The sequence below is a fragment of the Agelaius phoeniceus genome, chromosome Z (genome assembly GCF_051311805.1).
Source record: "Agelaius phoeniceus isolate bAgePho1 chromosome Z, bAgePho1.hap1, whole genome shotgun sequence".
Classification (NCBI taxonomy): Eukaryota; Metazoa; Chordata; class Aves; order Passeriformes; family Icteridae; genus Agelaius; species Agelaius phoeniceus.
The window spans coordinates 53761784-53781975 of NC_135303.1; positions in this window are offsets into that span (position 1 = coordinate 53761784).

Below are 20192 nucleotides of genomic sequence, written 5' to 3' on the forward strand. Positions count from 1 at the left end.
CTTGGCCTTCTTAAACCTCATGAAATTCCCATGGACCTACTTGTTGAAATTTTCCAGGTGCCTCTGGATGGCATCTTGTCCCTCAGATGTGTCAACTGTACCACTCAGCTTGATGTCATCTAAAAGTTTGCTGAGGGTGCACTTGATCCTGATGTCTGAAATTAAGTAACTGGTCCCAGAACTGGCCCCTGAGTGACATCACTTGTCATTGATGTCCATTGGGACCCTCAGCCATTGACCACTACCCTCTGGGCACGGCTGTCCAACCAATTCCTTTTCATCAGTCTGTCCATCAAATCCATCTCTCCCCAGTTTATATGTGGGGAATTGTGTCAAAGGTTTTACAGAAGTCCAGATAAATTATGTCCGTAGCCCCTTCCTTGTCCACTGACATATTGACCACGTCAGTGCAGGTAGAATATGATTTTTTCTTGTTTGACACGGTAAGTAAGCAAGGCCAGAACACAGCTATAACAAGGCTATTAACATGGCTGTGCATAATCTTTACAGCAATATTTAGACAACAGAGAGCATGGTAAAATAACCTAGAAAATGAAATGTCAGCAATTTGATTATTCTTTCATTCTAGGCTGAGCAAAGTTTAGAATGATAAGCATATTTAGTACAGAAAAATCACTCAGTCTAAAATAATTTATTTTAAAGGAAGTTTTCAGCCCAAACTATTGAAAATATTAGTGTAAGGATTACTTGAAAAAATATTTAAAATGGAGACATTAAAATTATGTAGAATAACTGACTGATTAACTGAAAACTTTGGATTTCTACTGGGTTGCTGGCCATAAGGTTCATCTAACAGAACAAGTACAATGAAAGAATGCAGCAAAGGATCACAAGAATGTGTGTGTTTCAGACAAGAAAATGGAAATCAGTGCTTGTACATTTATACTGCAGGCATTTTGACTTGTTTGTCTGCTTTATTATTAACTGTGATGGACAGTAGGATAGAAGAGCCCTTGTGTTGAAACCTGACCTTTAACAAAGTGGTAGAAACATGAATTTGGTAAAAATATCTAAACAAATAAATAGAGATATGTACAGACCTTTGTGCCCAATGCTCTCAATACTGCTGGAATGCAATTACAGACACACTGTAGTGTGAGACAAGAAGCATCTCTCCATAACAACAAAAAAGAGCTCTTGTAGGAGAAACCGTAGGCTGCTTGATATATAAAAAAAAAGAAAAAAAAAAGAAAAAAAAAAAAGAGACCTCATAGTTATTATAGGTCTGCTGAACCTACAGATACTTAACCCTGTCAACAATACATTTGAGCTATGAGTCTGCACAACATCTTTTAGGTCCTGGTGTGTCATCTGATAGTATCTGCTGGGCATACATGCACCAAGTGGCCTCAAAGCTGTCACCAAATTGTTCCTTATAGTTGTCTTCAACTTCCAGACAACCTTCTTATTAATAAAAACAAATAAACAAATGAATAAATTAATTTCAAGTACCCAAGGATACTAGTGTCTACATAATATCTCCTTTTTGTTTTTTAACTTTAATTTTTTTCTGCTGTTTGTTTTTCTAGAACCTAAACTAGCTTCGTGTTTTTTAATGTTATATACATAGAAAGAACATTTTAGCATTATAGCTAGCTATAAAAGGCATTTTAGAATGGGTCTTCTCAGAACTCAAAAATTTCCCATATGTATTGAGGTACTAATAAATTGGCAGTGTTTAAGACAAATTCTAATAATTATTTATTGTAAGAGTCTGTCGGGTTCTGCTGTCTGTCTCTGCCCCGACACGCGTAGAGTGGTTCTTGGGTGGCACGCATTTCAAAGGACGAGTCTGGACTCTTCAGCTTTTCGATCTTCAGATTGCTTACTGTTTCTTATCTACAAAATTTTCTGTCTGCCCAACAGAGGTCTGATCTGCAAAGCAGCCAAGGGCACTCGTGACCACCCACGAGGCGGTCATGTCTTTTTATACTAAAATCTATGTACATGATATTTACCTTTATTTTCCAATACTTTTCACCCATGTTGGCAAGTGCACCTTCACCATAAACCAATCCCCAAGTGCCAACATCACCACAGGAGATGGAAGACAAGAAGAAGAAAGAAGAAGGACGAGACACGCCCTGATCCCTCCATCTTGTCTCCATAACCCCCCTGTACCAAAAACCTTGAAGTCTATATTTCACCCTGTAAATGTGTCACTTTTACACCCTTCACTCTAAATTGATTCTCATGTCCTCAAACTGCTGTCACTTCTGTGGATGGATCAAAATCAAGCCACCAAACACTCCTGGCAATATTCCAGGATTTCCGAGACCCCCAAGGGTTCTCTTGGCAACTCTGGACATCCGGAGCGATGCGCTGAGTTCCCACATCACTCAAAAAAATCTCTCAAAGTAATGCATTTTTTCAAAACCAGTAATTTTGCAGACTTTGTAAAGGTTTGGTTTCAATTTTATGAATAGCAAAGATTTTCAGCTTGAGGAAAGCAGCTTGAAATACCAGAATCCCTCACCAGATTTCTGAAATGAGTCCCAACCCTTCAGAGGTGTTTGATATGTTCTGGTTCTGAAGGTACATATTCTCACAGTCTGGGTACCAAGGGATTTATCACTTCTATGAAAATATCTCAGAACAAAGTTTCAAGATGTTCTCTGTGACAGAAGTCACTTATTTACACTTCAGTGTTTAAGGGTATCCACAAAAAAAGTATCCTACTTCAAAAGAAAGAGTGCTGGCTAACAAGATTCTGTTCCATTTCAAGTGGATGGGAAGTAAGAAACAGTATCTCTGATACCAGTGATACGGCAGGGAAGAAAGCGAAAAATAGTTTAATGATTGACATATAACAGCACTTTTTTTCTTTCTTTAACCAAGCATTTTTCTGCAAATTCATTTCTTGAAACACTGTCAAACCAGGACTTCATCCTTTAAAACCACAACATGATGTAGTAGTAGTGGAGAGAATATTTTATAACATAATGACATGAAAATACACTAAAATAAGATTAAATGTATGATTGTATGTCTGTAAGAATTTTTAAATGTGTAGATAATTTATTAAATCTATTATTTTTTTTTGTCAATTTTTCTGTCAGCAAATGATTGCTTCTTCTATAATTCTTTGTTCAGACTATAACAGAAGTGGTGCATTGCCATGGGGCTAAATGGAATGCTCAGGCAAAGTCGGCTTATTGCGATACTTTGTAACATCAGGGTCAATTGTCACATTCACATTCCTAGTCAATCATTAGAATTAGACAGAATATTTCAGTTTCCCTATGTTTGTACACTGGTATTGACATAAGATTTCTTGAGAAACTCTGAATATTATATTTTGTATTTGATTTCCCAGGCAGAGTTGCAGCCTGAAATTTTGGTTCTGTTCAGATTCATCAGTGTAGGTCATTGATGCCCATTGTTCAGTACATTTAAATGTAGTTTAGTTGCAGGGAATCTGTTTTCTTCTTATATAATTAATTATACAGTACTAGTGTAGAAAGGGATGTTTCTTGAATTGCTGAAGCACATCCCTGTTTGCTTACAATTTACTTCAGATGAACCTTGAACTAGACATACCCTGCAAGCTATAAGGATTTCTTTCACTATGCTTTGACAGACTGAGGACTGACAATCAAGATTTTTTATTTTTTTTTTAATTTAGAAAGCATTAAAATAATAATAATAAAATAATCCAAACCAAGTCCCAAACCACAATCCAGCACAATGATGCATCAGACTAACATTTGTATTTGTTTATGAATTCATTTACTTATTTTAAATCAAGGGGTGAGTCTATATATGCATGAAGAGGTATATATTGAATCTTACACACAAAGAGATCATTCCTCATGATGGTACCATCTATGCATGACAAATGATATACCAGTTGGGTTTTTCATGGAAGACATGTTGCTTCATTAAAGGAACTAGTGTATATTTATCTGGAATTAAACAGCCATGTGACTTTCAGCTCTGGGTGTTACCATGCTGGCTGTTTGCATGTACCTGTGTGATCCTACACAAAACACAAACAGATGAGGAAAACCTCCAGTCCTGTTCTTGAGAAACACTTAATAAAAATCCTCCTCAGATTTACATGAGCCCTAAGCCAAGGGACATGAGTCTCCCTGAGGAGTCTTTCAGTCTGGTTCAAGCCAATTATTTTTTTAAATTGCTTTAAATTACCTCTTATTATGTGTCCATTTTACATGATTCAGAAATTATCCAGGCTCAGAATATAAAGAATATTCATTGCATTCCTTCATGAAAGAAAAAACTATAGGAGTGAAAACAAATTATTTGTAAAATGGATTTAAAAATCCCCAAAATTAAGAATCAGACCTACTTACTTTCCCAGAAAAAAATATTTTATAATAGAATCCTAGGCTTAACTTCAAGGTGGATTTAAATGTTTTAATACAAAAAACATTGAAAGATTCCTATGCAGTAGAACAAGACACTTGGGGACTTTTCCTAAATGAGATTTCATCATATAGTTTGTTATGTATCAAGTGAGATAGTAATTTTGTTGTAGAAATCTTGAAAATATGTATGACTTAATTCATACACTTTGTTCTTTCAATAAAATATTTTCCCTGTTGTGATTTTAACTAAAACTCTCCCTCTGTATGTATATGTATATGTGTATGTGTATGTATATGTGTATGTGTATGTGTATGTGTATGTGTATGTGTATGTGTATGTGTATGTGTATGTGTATATGTATGTGGGGATTTTTATGACAGTATTTTTTATTAAGACCTTGTATGTAGCATTGCTTTAATTATATAAAATAATTGTCTAAAGAACATATTTATTTGTGTGCAGTTTCTAAAATAAGTCTCTAAGATTAGTTGGTTTTCCCACCTGCTGTTCAAGTGACTGCAAAAGATCAAGAGCTATGTAATCTGGAAAGTTCATGGAAATGAAGGAAAAAACTCTGAAAAGGGCAAACACAATCTGCTTAAAAGCGTACTTCACTTTCTGTTTCTAAAATTAGATGGATGCAGTAAAAGAAAAAAAGGGGAACAAATTGGCAAAGGATCTGGCCAAAAGTGAATGAAAAAAACTAGCAGGAGAAACCTCCGTACTGTCATACCTGTCACTTTAACTCTAATACTCTCATTATAAAGTTAGTTGAACCCCTTTCCAAAATATTGAAGGTAACATTAATTAGAAGTTTCAAAGCCACAGGAATATGACATCATGTTCTGAATTGTAGTGATATAAACTTAGCAAAATTTTCTTGGCTGTAAAGACTCTGTTCTTCTGGAACAAATATCTACAATACATCTTAAAATGTAACGTTATAAAACATTAGGAAATCTATTTCTTGTCCCTAAATGATGAGCTTTCACAGGGGAAATACAGTAATTTCATGTGGTTAAGCTGAATTGGGATTGAAGTGGTTTATTGATTTATTAATGACATGTAATTAACCGGCAATCAATGAGCTGTACAGAGATCAGTGTCAGTGATGTAACTCACAAACCATACATTGCGACCCCTTCAGAAAACGCTGATAAGCATCCCCAGCCTCTGAGCACCCCTCTGTTCCAATCCCGGGAAGTGCAATCCCCGCGGCCCCTCTGGAGAAGGCCCAGGCGATGGAGGCTCGCCCCTCCTGAGGTCCCTGGCTGCAGAGCCCCGGGGCGGAGCTGCCGGGAGAGCTCCCGGCCAGCCCGGCCCGGCTCCTCCATCGCTCGGCCCGGGAGCAGCCGGCGGGAGGGAAGGAGAGGCCGCCCACAGCACCCCCGGGAGGGCAGAGGCCAGGACACCCCGGCTGCCTTGTGCGGTGTCAAACAGCTCTGATGGCTTCTGCTCCTGCAGCACCGTCCCTTCCGCCGCTGCAGCTCTCCTGCTCCTCCCAGGCCTCGCTTCAGGCTGACTCTTTTACTGCAAAAGCCTTTTTGTAGTTTTTCCATGACTGCTTAACATGATTACCGAATTTCAGTCAAGTCAGTTGCTACGTTTTGGGCAAATACCACCTCAAATAGTTTCAGGTGCATTATTAACATGCCCTGTTATGTGTAGGTTCCAATTTGACCTTATCTTGTTATGCAGCCTGGTTTGCCAGAGGAGGGCCTGAGCAGCACCCTCACAACAGCTAGTTCTGTCTCAGACAACTGAGGAAAAGTATATGCAATAACTAATTATCTACACCTTAGATTTGAAACTTGTGAAGTGTGATTGCTATGGTAAAACGTAAGATTTCAAAACAATGAAAAACAGATAAGAGAAGAAAAACAACCTGACTATACTATGCTATCTTTCAACTACTCATTTGTATTTCCTAAGATTAGTACCTACCCTATTTCCTAGATTAATACCTAATACTTCAGAATGAGTTAACTGGTTTCTGATGCCATTCTGTGAAACAGGTCACACAGTGGAGAGTTCTCTTCCTAAAGGCATTATGTTTGAACTTACCTCTGCACAGGCATAAAGAGATTTTGTCAGTCAGCTATGTTACGAACTCTTGCTGTTTTGCTTCCTCTTTAATATGCAGGATCTTCTCTATGGCTCATGTCAGTGCAATCCTTCTAGTGACTTTACTCAATAATCTCCTTCTAAACATCCAGTTAGGGGAAAAAAGTTTGCGATCTGTAAGGTTTTTTATTTTTAAGTCACACTTTTTTTTTTTTTTTGTTATGAAACATATAAAGGAACTTCTTTTCCAGCTTAAGGAATAAGTAATTTGTTCAGTCACATCCTCCTTTGGTTTTTGTGTGCAGAAGGGAGCAAAGCAATTAACCTCTTTTATTATATTATCAACGTATTTGCATTATCCTTCCTAGGGTAACAGCCTATATAAATTAATACTGATATTTATTATTCCAATTCAAAGGTTATAGTGTTCTTCTCCTTAGAAAATGATAGTGTTGAATTCTCTCATTCTCTGCCTTACTCGCATAAAGATATATCAGTGATCAAAGTGACTTCAGGTACAAAGTTAATCTGAGTTTTTTAAAATAATAGAAATTCCTATGTAGTTTATTATGAGACTCAGGTTTGCACAAGAAATATAGCTGAAGAAACCCTGATAGTGTGAGAAAATAAAATCTTGCAGGTAGCAAGTGTTTCTACATGGCTAATTTTATAAGATTTGCTTGCCTGTATTCCAACAGGATGCCATCAATGTGGAAATTAAAATCACTGAACACTGAGTCACTGAATTTCCGTCAATGTGTCACAATTACAAAACCAGCTTCTGCTATATGAGTCTGATCTACTGTGAAAATGTACAAATTATTCAGTTGCTCTAGAAATGCCTCATTTATTACCCATATTGAGAAATTCAAATGGGTGAATCGTGAGTTTGACTTCACCACTTTCCCCTGAATCTGATTACAAGTCCCTCTGTGTCATGTTTTAATGTAGTTTAAAAAGGTATAAGACACATTTCATTTTGAAGTAATTCTAATTCTGCCTGGGTTATATCAGTTATGCTAGAAAGGGATTCAGGAGGCTCAGAGTATTTTTGGCATACATGGAAGGAAATCTGATCAGCTGAGAGTCTGCTCTAGTCAGTAGCTCACCACTCTGGGGGAGGCAGACTGGTACAGGAAGCAGACCGAGACAGCTGTGCTGAGGTGTACAGAATGAGACTGCAAACTTGGCATGATGGATTTCTTTTAAAATTTAAAGGTATTAGTTAGGGTCAAGGAACTATGATGTCGAGGGAATGTTTTTCTTCTTAATTCTACATGTGGCAGCTAGTCAGACTATTCATTGTGATGACCAGTACTTATTTGTGTTATTATTGGTACTTTGAGAAAGAAAAATACAATAAGGTCAAAGATAAGATCTTGCTTAGTAAGATGTAACATTAAAAAGATCAGTGTATGTAGCTAAAATGAATGTACAGAAGACTTTAATTTTTAGAAGCTTGATGATGTGTGGTTTTGAACATTTTAATCTCTGTATTCTAGTTGACAATGGAAGTTGAAAATTTTTGTGGAAATGGAAATGCAGAACTTTAAGTAGCCCTCATCATCATAGTATTAATCTATGAGAATAGATGAATGTGATATAATTACAATAAAATATGAAATCAAAAGCAAAGCTTGCTTGCTGACATGGTTTATTTGAATGACTATTGCCTGAAGAGTACCTACAGGTATGAAAAAGGTTGTTCTGAAGGGTGGAAAACAAGTTAAGTTAAACTGTAAAGATAAACTACTCTTTGAATCAGGTGTACAAGCATTTGGAAAAATGACTCCCCTGCACTTGTCAGCCTACCCAGGATTTTATGTCTTTACTGGAGTAGTCAAAAGGAAAATTGAGGTGAAAGCCACCATGCTTTTGTTAAGCAGAAAAATGATTCTTGAGAAAGTCTGTTCTTTTGGAGCACAGAGAAGGAGGAACCAGCAGCTAGTTAGATCTAGAGGTGATTAATTAAAGAATTTGAGAAAAAGGTACAGTTTCTTTCCTTTATTTTTCTTTTCACTATGGATTAGACTACAAATTAGGTTATTAAACACTTCTGTAGAAGATGAGATATATTTCTTTCTTTCAGTTGAAAACTGACCTGTGACTGTCCAAGCCTGACTATCTGAGCCTATCTTTAAACACTCCATCAATCCAACAGGATTTTATGATTTAAATTTTAGCAAAGAAAAGGAAAAGGTGAGGCTAAGAACCTGCTTGTTTTCTCTTACATGTGAGGAGTGAATCCTGTGCAGGAGCACAAGGGCAAAAGAAAATTAGAGTGAAGGTTATGGGAGGAATTAGACAAGATTGCCTTGATAGAGGTGTGCAAGAAAACATCTGAGATCACTATCTATTTATCTATCTATCTATCTATCTATCTATCTATCTATCTATCTATCTATCTATCTATCTTTCTATGTGTATGTGTCTCTGTAGGGGTACCTTCAAATAGGGACAGTCTTCCATGTTTTGTGTTTATGCTTTTGTGGGAAAGGGGGTGAAATTCAAATAAAGTGAAAAATAATAATCCCACGTCTGTTTGGATATCTGTGAATCATATTTTAATAAAATTTGTGTGCTCTTATGGTTTTTCTCTCTTGGAAAAGTCCTATCACCCTCTAGAGAAGTAAGGATTGTGGGAGGAGGAAGACAATGCAATGACAACCTATGTTTATTGAGAGAGAATTTGATTACTAGATTTTATTCTTTCAGGTTTTTTTTTCAAGCATGATATGAAAAGATCAAATTCCTTCTGTATCAAATAATTTCTGTGCTATGTCATTAGGAAATGGTTTGGACTGGGCATACTACAGAGATATTCTCAGAGAGATATTTAGATTGCTGATACTCTGCTACCTCCTGAGTAGCAGTACATTACTGCCTAGAATTTGTGTCCTATAAAGCACTACACGTGGTTGGCCAGATGAAAGACTGTTATAAAGGATGATAAATGCCATTTAGAAACAGAAGCTTTTCCTAATTGATGTTGGAGGCATGCTGTGCATCCTTTTGGTAATTCCTATGAGATAGTGAGGCATTTCAGGAGAAGGCATATAAACACAGAACTGGCCTGGGGCAAGGAGGCGCATGCAGAAACCCACACTATCTCAAAGCTGCCAGACACCATTAGTGGATGAGCTTTCCCTGAAAGGAAGGAAAATCTTAGTTCACAGACTTATGTAAAGCAAAACTAACATTTATGGGGCTGATCCAACATCCTTTAAAGCTGAAGAGGATTTTCCCTCTGTAGACTTCTGTGAGATATAGATTGTACTTGGTATATAAGTGTTTAAGCAGTGCTTTCTAACTCATGAAAGTTGAATCACTAATTAAGCCATACCTTTTTTATCCCAATTATTTTGTTTGCCATTCATGTTCTTGTCCTTTCTTCCCTCTTTCACCTTTTTGTTTGGGTAATTAAAGTTCTACTTTGGCATTAAAATGAAATTGAGAATGATAAAATTCACTGTAATCAAGACACAGGTTGACAGGTAGGCCAAGACCCTACTGTCTCTTGTAATGCTTGAAGTTTTTCATGGTGATTTAAAAAAGGCTGTATTCTAATTTGCACTGAGATTTGCTGATAAATTAAACAGTATTTAAAAGTGCCCAAAAGCTAAACTTCTTATAATTTTTTCTCAGTGTCATGATCCTGCTGACTGTTAAAAAATTGTATGTCACAACATAAAACATACTTCAACTATTAGATTTTCTTATTCCATCTTATGGAATAATTGCTGTTTCTGAACCCTTTGTAACTGATTTTGTAAAGCAAGGCTGTCTGCTAGGATACCAGCTCAAGAGCTCTAGGCAGAAAAGCTGTCTGGGTGAGTAAAGGCTTTACATCGTGTGGTATATCAATAGGTCATGACAGAGTGAAATATGGGGCACTTTGCTGCTAAGTGATATTTATAATTGCTCTGATGGAGGAAATAAAATTGCAAATTAATAGAATGAGAGAAACATTGGATATGGGGCAGCTGGATAATATGTTTCAAATGTCATTTCTTGGCAGAATATATTGAGTGTCATCTGAAAACAGAATTTTCTAGGGTCTGTTACTGATACTTGTCTGTACATTGGAGCACAAACAATTTAACTTCAACAAACAGAACCCATCTTGCTGACCTCCCCTAGGTATTTTGTCTCCACTCTATGACATCGTGTGTTAGCAGGCAGGAGTTTACTTCTTAGAAGAATATCCATATAGAGCTGTAATCAGACAGCCAGTTTGGAGGAAGGTTGCAGAAAGCTTCTGTTAGCAAACAGAAGGAAAAATAATGTTGCCCAATGACAAATTAGGACTCAAAGGCAAAACACTTAACAATGCAGGGTGAGGGAGACCTAATAACGAAGGTATGGAGTTGAGCATTTTCGTAACTCCTTTCTTTGTAACTTTTGCCTCTGCCAACCATTCACCTGAGTTCTACTAGAGCCAAATATGCAGCAATTTTTCTCTTGTCTTCTAAACCAACAATATATTAGTTTATTCCATCTTTATTGTTTTCTTTGTAACCAGATGATAATTGTAAGAAAAATCAGTGTCTTTTTTTCTTTTCAATAGAATTTGATATTTCCTCTTTAAAGGTTGTTGTTTGCCCTCATAATTTCTGTATTGTATTTCGCTGTAGTTACATGAGGACAATAAATTCTTGGGTAATATATACATGAACAGGACTGACATAGCTTTACTAGCAGAGATTCAGAAACCTGTCTAGTACTAGCTGTACTGATGTTGCCAGCAGCACTGAAAAAAGGTTGTAGTTTGTGGTTATACTAGAACATGAACTTACTGATCATGCTGTGTGTTTTTCATTCTTTATTTCTCCTGGGCTTGACTTACACAGTTTAAAATGCATTTCTTGGACCAAATTCATTAGGGTATTCCTCTTGAAATAGGAAGCTGGTATTTTCTGCTAGGAGCTATGCCAACTGAAAAAGTGTTTCTGAAATGTCATTTAAGCAGGGGCTATGCTGTGAGTTTTCCTTTTCCCTGAAGGAAAAGTAGTACATCATTGTATCGCCTCAGAAGCAACCTGGAGATTTACTAAATCACAAAGGAAATGCATCCAACTTGTTGGTTTCCCACTTTTTTCTGACATATAAGAAAGAGAAAGAGAAAATGCATGTGCCTGTCCTTCACTGGCTGATAAATAGCTTCCTAGTTCTTCTGCCTTAGTACCTCTCTATAACAAGCTAAAGATTGGGTCAAGGTTTGCTAGTGCTTGCTTCTACAAGCCTGTTCCCTGCTCACAAATCAGCACGAGAAAGAGCAGCTGCACAAGCGAAAGATGGGGAGGATTTTTTCTGGTGGTAGAAAACATTGATTTTATAGCTAACTGCCTTCACAGCAACAGTGCTTAATGCTACTGTGATAGCTCTGTGGAGTGGATTGAGGGCCTGAGTACTGTCTCATGGGACTCAGAAAGAGTCTGCAGCTATCAATACTTCCTTGAGCCTTGAGGCACTGTTATTGCTCTGTAGCTGCCCCTTGAACTTATTTATATCTCCTCAGGAATTGCCATGAGTGTTTTGACTTCAGGTACAAGTGTCTTTCATAGCTGCAAATGATTGTCCTGGAGGCTGAACTCATGTTCTGACACAAGAAGTATTGACATAGGAAGGATCAGAACAGGGCTCTCACCCATGCAGTCCAGGTTTCCCACTCCACATTTTAGTGGTTAGTCATATAAAAAAATGGCAAACAGAAGGAATTTTAGTTTTTCTTTTTTTTCTATTGCTGCCAGCATGCATTCCACATCTAAGCAGGCAAAAATGTGTTTCTACCGGTGAAACTTGAAGAAGCTTTCAGGGCTGGCTGAAAAGACTCCATAGAGCTCTCAGAAAAATAAAGGAGGGAAAGATTCCCGTTACCTCAGATCTATTGTGCTCTGAGGTAGGCAGGGACTCTACATGTTTTTGCCTGAGTTAAAGTGGCCTCCATTAAGCTTAGCTTGAATGTTAAGCTTACATGCAAGACTTATTATTTCCCAATCCAGATATCAGAGGCCAAATTGATATGGCCCTCATAAGAGGTGAATATTAATTTGCAACTTTTTTGAATATTCATTTGCATATTTGATAGTAAAGATGCAAGATTCTGAGGCCAGTAGGTCCTTAGAGCACAGGCATTTTTACCTTCAAGCATTAGTGACCAGACACTCTGATTTCCCCCATGGTCGGCCCATTGCACTGAGATTCTTCATCCCTTAACAGAAACTTCAGCACAGGATGATGCTAGAAGGAAAGGCAATTTTATCACCTCATTTGAGCATGACTTGTGGATGTTAGCCCAACAATACCCTGAAATTACTAATGCTTTACTGTCTTTAGTTCTTATCCAAGGGGAAAGTATTTTCTGTGCTATGTAAACCTGGCTACACTGTGCAATAAGAATAAAAAGAGTAAGGAAAAGCTTCCCATTCTATGTATGCTGAACAATGCTGGCATCAGTTGGACACCCCAGAAAGCAGTGCTAGCAGAGTACAGAGAGAGTGCCTATCCCTGTAATTCACAACTTGCAAAGCACGGTAAAATTTAAATACTAATGTAGCTAACAGTCTTTATGAGTCCTTTCCAGAAGTGGCAGAGGTTTTTGTATTGCTTTTTTACTCTCTTTACAGTCCTAGGACAAATTAAAGTCTTACTAAGGGAATGAAATAAAGCATGACATTAATTTAAAAACAAACCTCCCAAATCTAGTAAACACACCAGTAGTAGAAGTCACCTGTTAATAGAAGAAAGATATCTACCTACCTATCATTTTACTTTAACTTCTCAGCTTTTTGGAGAATTTTTTGGCATATATTCCTGTCCATATGTGCACTTGTTTACTATACCATTTACAAAGTCCTTACCATACAGATGGCACAAAATAAAGCTAATAAAAATTAATAGATTCCTATTACTTTATATTCTTTAATTCTATTTTTATTACAAAATCCATTTTGTTTCTGTCTAGAAAGAGTTTAGACATCAGAAGGATGCTTAGCAACTATTAAATGTAGATTGCAGCCTGAGTGCTAAAGCAAAGTAAGTCTATATAATTTAATAGCTTTTCAATTTAGTGAAAATTGGTTGCCAGATTGTTTAATCAAGAATTTGTCATTGTTTGTGCAAATCATTTAATATGAAACTATCTACAGTTTCTTGTAGTTTTGTTAGTAGAAATCCTAAAGAAAAGCTTCAATAAGGCACAACCTTTGCAATATCAGGAGTTCATTGCAGAAAAGTGTCAGCCCATTTGATGTAATTTTAGAAGGAATGGATTGTTACATTTAAGGTGAACTTAATGACACGTGGCAGAAGCATTCTGCAGGTATTAAATTTTTGTGACAGAAAATACAAATCTAGTTTCAGAAAACACAACTGTAGTTTGAAGCTCATCTTGAGAGTGTTTGCAGCTGTGATCTCCTTATAGTGATTTTTATGTTCCTCAGTAATCTTAGTCATACCATCAAGATGTCCATCAAACTTGTGAAGCAGAAAGCCAGCAAATGTTTAAATTACAGGACTTTGGTAATGTACATTGACCTCTTAGGCATTATGTGAATTTTTAAGTAAAAAAATTAAATGTTGCACCCTTAAATCTTTGATGACCAGGCTGGATAATGATGAGTTCTCAGAGAGTGGTTCAGTTGCATACAAAATATTTAAAATATTAATATATTTTGTATGCATACAAAATATTTAAAATATTTAAAATATTAAAATAATTAACAGAACAGCTGAGAGTACACATGGTTCAGAAGAAATCAACACTGATCAAGAAAAGAATGCAGTGCTTTGTGCCAGCCTCTTCACCTTGACAACACATTTTCAGTATGGTAGAAAGTAGATGCAAGCACAAGAACCTTTTACCTTCATCTAATGCTTCTTTGTCTCCATAGATATTATAGACTATCTATGGAGACTAAGAAGCATTAGATGTAGATTAAAAAAATACCATATACAAAGTTGGAATATGATGAACTAAGAAAATGTCAAAATCATTATAATCTAAAGGTCCACATGTGACACAGGAATTAGGAATGTTTTCCTATGCTGTTGTGCTTCACATAAAGACCTTAGAAGTTTTCACTGCATAAGTGGTGAAACATGTTCCCTAATTTGCATTAATAACTATAAAAGTACTACCAATATGATTCAAAGAGAATAAACACCATGTCTTTAACAGCTCCTAAGCATTGCCCGATACTGGTCTCTCAATCCCAAACCTAAGCTAGATAGTAGTTTACTTCCTAATAAAATTAGCTATTTCTAATAGTCTAACCTGAGATAGCAGTCACCTCTTCTTTAATTTGACTCATGCGTTATAAGCATTTGAAGAGATTTCTGTTTTTGAAAGAATTTCTCAAAGGGATAATGCCTGCGCTTCTTAGTTTATTGACTAAAAGATTTTTTCTTGAATCCTGCAGAAATGGCTACATATAAAAGGATGTGTCCTTTCTTCTAAACATACCTGAGAATATGAAAATGAATCATATATAGAGACTCTATGAACAGTCAATTTTTCAAAAAAGAAACTTGAAGAACACTGTCATTAAAATAAACATGAAGAATACTATCATTACAAATATTTCCAAACTTTTTCCAAGCCTTAAACTTAGATTTGTATTTGGTAAACCTTTATTGTGTTTTGTTCTTTTTGGGTTTTTTTTAAGTATATGTATTCTGAATTGTGAACCAGTCCAACAAATGTACCATAAACTGTATCCAGAGGAGATTCCCAGTTTCCTATCTGTATTGCATCTATTTGTAACTGGCATTGGGTTTTTACATTGATAGCTTGGAACAAAGATCAACATGAAATTTCAAGGTTCTAGCTGAAATTTAAGTCCCTGCTGCTCATATTTTAATAAAAGGTAATTACTTATTTAAAGTTAAATGCAAAGATTAAGGGCTTCTAGGTCCTGCTGTGGGTTCATCAAATTTGCAAAACATCATGCAGTGCCAAGTTTTCACTTGTCAGCTTTAATTTCACTGACAGTATGAGTCTGCATGCATACCTGTATACACACATATCTGCCAATAGTGATTGAAAAAGACCTTTTTGTTTTACTACTTTGTCTGAGTTACATTACACTCCTTTTCTTGTCTGTTTATGGGCTGAAATGTACCTATGTTTTCACCTTCAATTCAGGTTCTGTGAGCACATCAAACTAGAACTATAAACAGAAAATGATGAAGGCTTGCACATTATGTATGCATGCTTTCCTGCAGCTCTTAGAATTACAGTTGCAGTGGTTTTTTCTGCTTTCAACACCTACTGAATGAGAGCTTTGGGATAAAGTTTGAAAAACTGAAATGAACAGAATTGTCATCTATTTCTCTACAAGCTGTTATTTAGCCTCAGGCTGTATCACACTTGTTGAAGACTTTTAAGGCAAGGTTTTCAGGAGGAAGGAGAAGACTTTCTTACCTGCCTTTGCTGCTGCCAGGTTCAATGCAATTCAAATATAGTCCAGCCAACTGAATTTGCACCAGTTAGATTGTTTGCTATTTTTCTTTCACTTGGGACATGCTACTAAAGTCTAACACGTGGCGTTTTTGATATTTTTGCCTTTGTAACTGCTTTTGTTTTAAATTAACCTTTTCACGACAGCCTGAATCACAGTATTGTTGGGATACTCTTGTGGTGGGAAATGGAAATAGTTACTTATAAGCTCTACTCCAGAAAAACTATTGCCTATTCTGTGTGGTGGTCTCTCAGGCACAGCTTGTATTTTGTCTTTGGTTTTCACTGAGATGTTCTGCTCAAGTGTCCCTGTCAAAACTGGAGGATAGACATAACATAGTAGCTAATATGTTGACAATCAGCTTAGTAATCAATGCTGTGCAGTAAAGGAGATCTATGCTATGTTTTATGACATGAATAAAGCAAAAGCCTAGGCCTGCTAAAGACTAACAAAAATAGAACTGCGAAAGTTTCCTCGAAAATTACCTGATTTCATGATTTGTCTTTTGAAGATTCTAGAGCTCTCACAGGCTGTGTGAGTGTGATGGTTTTCTGTTTAAGGAGGTGGAATGCAGATTGCCCACAAAACTCAGAATATTAATGGGAAATTATGTTATATAGTGTACAGTTCCCTCATCTTTGTCCCAGGGTCTTGACAAGGCAACAATTTTTGTAAGAACTCTGTATCAGAACTGAAAAATTTGGAAAACATACTAAAGAATAAAAGCTATCATTCCCTTCTTTTTTTTTTTTTTGAGAGTTAGAATGCCCAGAGATTCTCTCTAATTTTTTTTTCAAATAATCTTCCATTTTTCAAGGAATAAAGCTGAAAGGCTTATTGTTAAAATCCTTCTAAAGTAGTAGATGAAAACTGGATAATGTAGTGAATTGTGGGGTGCAAAGATACAGCTGGAAAATACTAAGGTTAAAAGTCACTTAGCAGAATGTCATACACTTGCTTTAAAAATCTACTTCACAGTTGTAAAATAACACTAAAATAGATTCACAGAACATTAAAGTACAACCTTAGAGATCCTGTGGTTATGGAAGACTTTTAAGGGACAGTTTTTAGTCACTGACCCACGTTTTTCAAGATCTTTCTGCTCTTTGGTGTCACTGAGGTATTTCCTGTGTGTATGTGGCTTCTCTGCATATATGTGGGGCTGAGTCTGATATTCCCCTATAGATATTGCTCAATTTTCACACTGCAGCTACTCTGTATGTTATTTTCTCTATAGGCTATTTTCTTGTGCATGGTGAAATAAATTACAGATCACTGAGTGTGCAGAAAAGCCTTAAATTACATGTATGAGATAGAATGGCAAACATGTTACTGGATTTCAGAATGCATGGCAAAACACTTGCTTATTCCTTCCTCATGCTCTGTACAGCACATTTGACCAAAAAAAAAAAAAGTTTGCTTTTCCAAAGCATCTAGAACATGCCAAGGGTTATGAAGTTATACCTAATATTATTCTTCCTGAAGATTTTCAGGCATCTGTTTGAGTTGAAATAAATTCAGAATTTATATTTCTTAAGGATAAGACTTATCTTTGGTTAATATTAAAATGTTTTTCTGAGAACAAAACTTTCAACAATACTTTCCTTCAGAACTGTTTCTAATCTAAAATTTGATTTAAACTGAGTAACATAATTGATTTCAAGTTGATTGTATTGAATTGCATTTTTGCAAGTTGTTGATTTGCTTGACTGAATTACTGAATCTCTGAAACCAATTTTGGCTTGTGTCTACTATGGTTGGTGGAGGAAATACAAATCCTCAGATGTATGAGTTGTAAGGTATCTCCTTTGAGATCATGCAAGTTCTATGCCGTTTGAGAAGAGGGGACATTTCATGGAAAACATAAATCTAGATGTATCCAACTGAGTTTCAATATTTGGACAGCAGAAAATAATACAGGTGGCCTTTCTTGGCAAAGAATTATTATATTTGTCAAAACTAAATGGGGTTTGCTCTAGACCGTTTTAATTTTACAAAACCAGCATTATCTAGGAAAAACATTGATTTGAGGTAACTTATTTTCTAGTATCAGTCCATAGCCTAAGACTCAGGAAATGTGTTGGTAAATGTTTTGAAAAAAAAGTTTCTGAACTATTCCCTAAGATATTGCCTTCAAACTGACAGTCAGTTGGACTTCATGAAGACTTTTTACTTTAGTAGATATTTATCTCAAAGCAATTACGCATATATTATTAATATAAAATATTATACAGCCTCAAAAAAAAGTACTCTGGAATATGGAAGGGAAAGCAAGCAAAGAAACTAAACTCTATTCAGATTTTCAAAACAGTATGAAGTATGAATTGTCCTTTCCAATAAAATATTTTGTTTCATTATTAATAACTTATTTAATAACTTGTATAGTGATTATGCTTATGAAGAATTGGTGGTAAGTAGAGACAAAAATAGGTCATTTGGCTGGTATGTAACTTCCACGCAGTGTGAAGAAATGAACCCTGATTTAATGAAGATATTTGTATTTATAAAAAATCAATCATATTTTCCCCCCACATTTTTAAAATTTGCACTGGCATAATTGCACCAATTTTAATACCCCTAGCTTTAAATGTCAATATAAACACTAGCAGTTTTGGAAAGTGGATTATACTAAGCAACACTGAAGCTTTTCCCCCTAATTTTACAACCAGATGGTCACATATTGAAGAATCCTAGATTATCCTGAAAGTGTTTACTATATAGACACTCAATACTACACTTCTGGCAAGCCTAAAACTGCTTTGTTACCAGTAGGAGGCTCTTTCACAAGAATGAATCAATGCAATGACATAGGTGTAAGCTGTACTTAACACTAACAGGTCAGGAACTTCATGCAACTTTAAGTAGATCAAAGGCAACAAATTATTCATAAAAATGAGAAAGAGAATTAGTGCTATTCAGGAAGATTAAATCAAGTCTCAGTTAAATTAAATGGAAAATTTTCATTACATGTAGAGAAGTTAAACCAAATAACTTGACCTGGATCCTTAACCAAAGTGCACATGCAGCTTTTATTATATGAATAATGCAGGTGCATCCAGCTCTGGGATCTCCATCACAGGAAGGAATGGATCTGCTGGAGACAGTCTAGATGAGAGCCACCGAGATGATTAGAGGGATGTGCACCTCTCCTGTAAGGGAAGTCTGAGAGAACTGGGATTGTTCAGCCTGGAAAAGAGCATCAGGGTGTATCTATTTGCTGCCTTTCGGTACCTGAAGGGAGCCTACAAGAAAGGTATAGAGGGACTATTTAAAAGAGCATGTAGTGATAGGACAAGGGGGAATGGTTTCAGGCATAAAGAGGGCAGGTTTAGATTAGATGTTAGGAAGACTTCTTTTACTGTGAGACTGGTGAGGCACTGGAAAAGGTTCCCCAGAGAAGCTGTGGCTGTTCCATTTCTGCCAGTGTTTAAGGTCAAGTTGGATGGGGCTCTGAGCAATCTGATGTAGTGGAAGGTGTCCCTGTGGAAGGGGAGTTGTACCTAGATGATCTCCAAGGTACACAGGCTATTCTATAATTCTAACAATTCCATTAAAGTAGTAACTTGAGTAATAATTTAGGGAAAGCACTGAAATTGGAGAAATTCTTATGAATTAATATGTTACAGTCTTAGAGGTAGCTTGCAAGGTGCATCCTAGTGTGTTTATAGGAGTCATGCCCAAGAAGTAGAATAGCTACCTGTCTAAATAGTGAAAATTCTTGGTGAAAACTTTTGTTGGAAACAGTGAAATAAAGACACACACAGAAATTAAGACAACTGAGATGTTCAAAACATCTTTGAGGTTTGGAATATATTTTTCAAAAATTTAAACTGTTCCAAAATCCACAAAATTTTGTTGTAAATATGCAGTCAGAAAGATAAAAATAAATTATTTCTGGTTCTGGTATCATTTTCTTTGTCAGAAAGTTCATTAAAATCCCATTTATTTGGTAGCATAAACTTCTGTTACTATTTTGGTTTTGGTGGCATTGGATGTTATCACAACAATAAAAAATCATAAATATGAAAAAATAAAAGGAGAAATGAAACAGACTTTGTTCTCATTCAAAAATAAATGTTTCTACAAGAAACTTTTATGCTAATGGGGCATGTGTGATGACAGTCAAAGAAATGTGTCTGGTATATAACTGGCAGAATAGAAATGCTTGGATGATTTATTAGAGGACTTGGCTATTTATTTGAACTTAAGCAGAAGGCTATTATATATTTACTGCAAGACAGATGAACATGGTTAAGAACAGCCTTATTATTTTTCAACCAGTATGGGTGCTGGGCTTGCTGTCTCATTTTCATGTGC